The sequence below is a fragment of the Vigna unguiculata genome, chromosome 3 (genome assembly GCF_004118075.2).
Source record: "Vigna unguiculata cultivar IT97K-499-35 chromosome 3, ASM411807v1, whole genome shotgun sequence".
Lineage (NCBI taxonomy): Eukaryota > Viridiplantae > Streptophyta > Magnoliopsida > Fabales > Fabaceae > Vigna > Vigna unguiculata.
The window spans coordinates 20,069,446-20,076,910 of record NC_040281.1 but is presented as its reverse complement, the minus strand read 5'-3'; positions in this window follow the sequence as shown (position 1 = coordinate 20,076,910).

Sequence of the window (7,465 nt, the reverse complement as noted above, 5' to 3'; positions counted from 1 at the left end):
ATACATATTCACAGTCCATCATACAAATGTCACACAAGCATATTACGACCTTCCAAACAATACACTACGACTCGACTCGACTCATCCGAATACATATAACATGGTCGGATTCATCGGATGCTTGCACTTTTGGTGGAAACCTCTGCTCACCCCCGAGCTATGTGTTACAAGTGTTATAATGAATCAATTTTCCCTCACCATAGGGTTAGCCCTTAATGAATTTCGGACATCCTGCTACTCTCACCACAGGAGTCAGTTTGCTCTAGGTGAGACTAATTGACCCCTTAGAGTGTCAGGATGCAACATTACCTTGAATCCTTACCTAGTTATACAGATGGGGCACCACCATAGATACCCACTAATAGGGCCATGGAATTACGTCCCGACCACTGAAGTACGACTCTGAAGTCTCACCTAGAGACTCCAAGGGATTACGTACTGACCACTTACCAACATATAAAATCAGTCAGGAAATAATCACATACACCATGCATGGAAGATTCATACCTCACTTAGGCGAGACCCTCCTCGCCTAGGCGAGACCCTCCTCGCCTAGGCGAGGCGCTCGCTCAAACAAACTGAGCTGGTCGCCTAGGCGACCCCTCGTGCGAAAATTCCTAGGCGAGCCTCAGCTCATCTCGCCTGGGCGAGGCAAGCTCGCCTGAGCGAGATTATCAGTTCTCGCTCACGGTTCACTCGCATAACAGACCAAACCAACCCCAAACACGTGCATCATACATTTCACAAACTCAGGGAAACATTCAGAATCATAAATCACGCGAATCATATCCAAACAATCATGGTAACGACTATTTTGCAGAAACCCTAACTTCCCGTACCTGGAAAAGGGTTACACGAGGTTTCGACACGGGACCACGAAACACAGAAGCTCGAGCGATGGACTTGTAAACTGGCGGAACAGTGGAACAGTAGGAGAAACACGATTATTTTCGAACCCTAACCGGTGGAATACGAAGATAAAGCTTTAGGAAGTAAATACAGTAGGTTTAGAATCACTTACGTGGAGTAGAAATCACTACTTGAGCTTTTGGACGGACTGGTTCGAGGCGGGAACAAACCCTAGCAGAGCTCTAGTGCACCAGTGAGGGAAACGACTGCAAGTTCTGTGAATGCAAGGAAATGGAGGCATTAGGGTAACAGGAGCAGGTTTTATCAGTTGGGCCAGCTCTAGGCCCAAACACAAGGAGCAACCCTTTACTTTAGGGCAGAAAGTAATAAGCCAATTTTAATGGGCCTTACACATATACACTCAAGATGCACACAATAGCTCTTTAGGAATCAAAAGCATAATTTGGTTCACTTGAAGAAAAAGTAGAAACTGGCATGGATGTTGATTTCGTGATTTGGTACTGTTTCATTTGAAATATTTTCTATGCGTTTTCTTTGCTGCATCATGTTTATTCTATGCTCCCTAAGCTTCCATGAACCTCTTGAACTCAATTTGCACCCACTAAAACTCATAATTCAATGAAATGTATTTTTACCATTATTGTCGTTAATTAGGGTTCATATTTTGGTTTTTCACAATTTTAATTTTCACTTTGAATTCATGGTTTTGTATATTGAGTTTATTAATATGCGAGTGTTTCAAATCATTTCCAACATCTAATACACACTAGCATTGTATCAATTCACGACATTGTTCATCTCATAGCTTAATTTCAAGTTCATATGCATTTAAGTTTGGATGTGTAATTTTAATCATGTTTAGTAGGAATTAAGCATATAGTTTAGTTGCATTTAGTGTAAGGATTGGTTCTATAAGTCAGCTATGCATGAAAACAAATGCATTCACTCAAACATTCCATGAAACACCTAGAATGCAATTAGGTTTCTTGTAAGAGCTTCATCTAACAACTTTTATTCATTCTGTTTTGCATCATTTTAGACACATTCAAAGGCTAGACTAGCTTTCGTTCAGTAGTTTATGCATCTTCATAATCAACATTCATCATTTCATTCATTCACCTTTCATTAGGAATGAAATAGAATAGGTTGCATTCGTTTTAGGTAGTCTAAAATTAATGTTATTAAGTTTTCCCATCCAAAACACATCAAACACTCAAAGATTCCTCAATTGATTTGTTGTATTTGCGGATTGATCCTTGGTTAGCTATATATTGCATTAATTGGGAAAACTAAGTATTTGTATAGGCTTATACGACTAGAGACCTATTAGTGAAGTGTTCGAAAAGAAGTGTTTTAGAGCTTCTGAAGTCTTTGCAAGATATATTTGGTCATGTAAGAACAATCATATATTTCAACTTAATTAAAATTTATGGTACATGTCAAATGACATTCCAACAAAGTATTTGGACGGTTGACACATAAGGTGACATATGTTAGACACATAAGGTGACACATAAGGAATGCTTTTGGATAGTGCGACAAAGGAAAAAATTTCCAAAGACTTATTAAAAAACAACTAGATATTATAGTTCCTAATTTCTAGCAACAACCCTTATTTCTAGTAACCACTAGAAAGTTTATTTTAAGCTTTATCTAACACTAGGGTTCAGTGGAGTTAAAACTTAATTCTCCTCAAACAAATAATCACAAACTAAAAATAATTAAACAATGAAAATTTGCTCGGCCTCTTTGCTCGACCAATTCCATGTGTGGTGGCACCACAATTACCGCGTCCTTGATCAGAATCTTTGGGCGAAACTCTACTAAATTTGCCATGTAACCTTACATAGTGGCTATTGTGGAGAGAAATTAGTGTCGATGATTTTCTCTTGGACATCATCTCATTGATCGCGATCGATAATGAAGATTAACCATGTACAGGTACTTCATCGCCACCACGAGTGACACTAACAATGAGAACCAAAGACATTAAGAGTTAAAAGCAAAATGACATGAGAACCAAAAGTGAGAGGGATAGTAAGAACCAGAAAGGGAGGAAGGGAATGGGATTGGATGAAGTGAAATACCAACGAGATCAATGAAGAAAACTGTGAGATCACGTGAAGAAGCTAAATGATTTAAAAAAACTAAATAGAAAATATTACCTAACTAAATTTGTTTACTATTACCATATTATTATTTGCGATATTATATTTATAAGAAAATCTTTAATAAGTAATTTTGAACTTTTAATAATGTTGCTGCAAATTCGTCGGTAAAGACTCAAATCTATCAATAATTTTGTTTTTTGTTTTACCGATGGATTACCAACGATCACAAATCTGTCTGTAAACCCCTCGTCAGTAAAATGTACCGGCGCATATTTTAGATCCATCGGTAATTATGGGTGAACACATCCTTCGAAAAAATTCGTAGGTAATTATTGATGAACCGTTCCTTTGATAATTACCGACAGCCAAATCCGTCGGAAAACCTAAACACACAGGTACTGATGTTACCGACAAATTGGTTTGTCGATAATTATCGAAGGAATCGTCCGTCAATAATTTTCGACGAATCCATCTGTCGATGAAGTTAGTACCTGAACGCGTTGTTTTCCAACGTATTTGGCTATCGAAAATCTGTCGGTAATTGGTCAATTTTTGTTTTTTTTTGGTCTGTTTGTTTGTTTTATAAGCCTACAATAGCTACATCGAGAAAAACTCCAGAACAAATAATGGTACGATACATACTTGATATTTAAACTATTGAGAAAATTTTGAATAAATACGAGCAGAAACACTTGTCTCACGTATTTGCTCGAACATAAATAGGTTACGATAAATGAAAGTAATGGTCTATATAAATAGGCTAAAATATAATTGACCACAAAGTTGTTTACAAATCAGATTATAACATACTCAAGCATATCTGCAACACAAATAAGCCCCAAACGCAACTAGGTGACGCAACTAGATGTAGGCCGCATGTTGCGAACCACAGGCATGCCGTTGCAAACCAAATCGGAGCTTGCGAAGTACCCTTACATAGGCAACTGCAACACTTTAATCCCGTCACTAGACCGTGCTTAATCTGCGAGCACCATACAACAACATGAACTGGGTCAGAAAACCGAAACCCCTTTTCCCTTCTCCCCATCTTATGAGCGCACCACCATTGCAAGAGTTCCGTCGCTGCACGCACGTCGCTTCGAAGCCTCCACACGAAATCTGGACGAACCGCGCACACCATGACACGCGAGAGAAAACCAGAAGCAGCACATGGGTTAACCATGGAAGATGAACACTGGACAGAGGGGGTTCAAAAAAGTGTTCTGCTGGAATGCGAGAACACAAGGAGAAGGTTAGCCACAAAAACACTCTAGATTGGATATAAAACCAGGAGAACTCATCGCGTGAAAGAGATTGGAGATATAAATGACCCGCGAGGAAGGTGAATAAGGTCGTGTGCCAAAATTTTTCTAGAATTAGGGTTCGAAACTTTTTATTCGGGGATTTTCAGAAAAACATTCAAACAAAAAATCCTTAAACCTGATTGGGAAAGAACTGCCCGACAAAACCCTAAATTTTCAATTAGGGTTCGTCATAAAATTGGAAAGAAAAAAAATTAAGACTTTTTCCAACATAAGAACAAATTTTAATTATAATTCTAATATGTTGGTACCAATTGTTAGATTATGTACCTTTAAATAGATCATAAGAAAAATCAAACCATTCATAGAATAAGTTATTCCCAAATATTAAGAAAAGTTCCTAATACTAATAGTAGAATGTGGAAGAGTACCTGATGAGTAATTAAGAACAATATAAATGAAAGAGTGGTGGTATCTTCCAAATAGAATCAATGAAAGATTAGAAATTGTTTACGTGTGAGACTATACTGCTCTCTTTTTCGTAGGTCTTTCTTGAACACATTTTACAAATGTATTTTTATGTCGTCTCATAAAACTGACTAATGAGATATCAGTTTTATATCCTTACCAACAAAGACCAGGACCTCTCAACAAGTTTATGAATACTTAAGTCTATCATAGACAGTTCATTGAACAACCCATCATGGATGCTTCATCAGAAACTCAATATATAATATCTATAAATTAATAACAATTGTGCAATATAATTGATATTTATAAATAATATAATTTATTAATTAATGTTAATCCACATTAATAACATAACATAGATTAATAATTTTATATAATAAAATTATATAAAATATAACACATGCAACATAGATAAGGTAACAATATTTTAAAACTTTTGGTTAAAATCATATTTATTCAACGCTTAGAAAAACAATGAAATAGTATGCAAGATGATATAATAGATTTTAAATGAGTGTAGGATACTAATAAAGAATTTACTCCATCCTTCCATATATGAAAGAAAAAAAATTGATACATTTTTGTCACATTTTTATACTTATTTGATACGTTCTTTTTCACTCTCCAATAAAAAAAGATGTTAACTGTGTAATTGTGTCAACTCCCTGTTTAAAAACTGTTTATTCTCTCTATTTAGTTTAAACTGCCGAATGATAATTTAACACACATTTTTTAAATTATATTCATTAAAAAATACATTCATTTGAAAACTCATTTTAATAATATATTAATATATATTAAAATTAACAACTCTTTATAATAAATTCTTATTCAATAATTCAATTTAATATTTTAACTTAATATTTTATTATTAATTACAGTTAGTTATTGTTATGTATTTATAAAACTGGTGTCAGAATAATTTTTTCCTATCTACATTTATTAACATTATATCTAAAACACTTAACTAGTTAGTAATTTGTATATTATTTATCTTTCTCTGAAGGGGAGCTTTACACAAATAAGTAAGTTTATTAGATTTAGTAGAAGGGTTCCATTAAGTGTTGGTTTCTGAAAATTAAAATTTTAGTTACCATGTCTTTGTAACAGGTATGGTTCCACAACATACCACACACTCTGTTAGCAGACGTGAAGGGACACCAAAACTTGATGAAGTTGAAGTGTGAATTCTTGACATTCCCAGGAGGGTGCACCCAGTTCATTCACGGTGCTCTCCACTACATTGATTTTCTTCAACAGGTCATTTTATTACATTTATATAAAGTTTTATTACAACTTCCACATGATTGTTGAAAAGAACTTGTAATTGTTTCACAGGCTGAACCAGGTATTGGATGGGGAAAGCACACTAGAGTGATTTTCGATGTTGGGTGTGGGGTTGGAAGTTTGGAGATTTTCCGTGTCTTTTGCACAATAAGTTGTAAATAATTAATGTCATTTCTCCTCATAAGTTCCTATTTTTTCAAATTTTTAGTATGCATATTGTATCAGGTACTTGTACCTGTACATTTGAAATAACTCAGAACTTAATATTTAATAGACTTGGTTTACTGAGGTGGTATAAGAATCTCTTTGATTCAGTATAGTAGTGTTCTATCCTTATTGCCACATATAACTTCACAAGTTATACTACATGGGAGGATAAAAAGCAATGTTCCCCACTTATATCCCAATCTCATCTTTATTGCTAATGCACATATGCATATCTTGAGGACCTCACACAAAAACCTCCAAAACTCCCTCATCATATAAAATTATGCCTACACTTATTCATTATCCTAAACTGACGCTCCAACTACTCTCAATCATTCCAAATCTCTTTGCATCATCCTTCATATAGCCTCTCTTGGTGTTAGATATTACTGTCCATACACTTCACCACTACTCAAACTTGCACTATGTCCATAGCAGGCCTTATGGACCCAGAAATTAATCACAAGTCCTTCCACCGCAGAAAGGATTATGGTGGCCTTGATGTGTTTGAAGCAGCAAGGTGGGTACAGTGTTGTTGGCTAAAAAATTTACATCTATATACATGACATATCAAAGTCAATTGACTAAAACTATGCCAAACAACCATAACAGAATCAACCACAAGTTAACCACAACAGGTACATTATCAGAATTGAAGAACATTGCCAGTTGCCTCCCTCGACGGTGCAACCACAAATTTAGCAGCCTCCTTCGCAGCCTCGCTCATGCCAAGATCTCTGCCAAAGAATGGGGTTCTGTGAGCCTCCCTCGTAGCCTCGTTCTTCATAAACAACATCAAAATTCATAACAGAAGAATGAGACGATGAAAGAAGAGAAATAAACCCTACTCACTGGTAGCTTCACTATGTGAGGATGGCAACAGCGCTAGCGTCACGGACGCCTCACAGGAGACAACGTCAGCAGCGGTGGCAGCGGTGACACCGTTGTTCTCGGCTCTCCGGTGACAACAGACCTTTGTCATGGTGACAGTAGCAGACCTTCGTTAATTTTCTTCAATTTTGTGTTTGCGGAACTGTTGGGGAAATATTTGGCAGAAAACTGATACGAGGGGAGGGAATCTGAAATGTTGATGTTTTATAGTCAACCAAAATACCGACAAATTTATAGACGGCATAATCTGTTGGTGAAAGTCACACAACTTTACCGATGACATTATCATGGATAATTTGTCTCTCATGATTTATCAACAAATTACCGATTTATATATTCGTCTATAAATTTAACTATGATATTTGT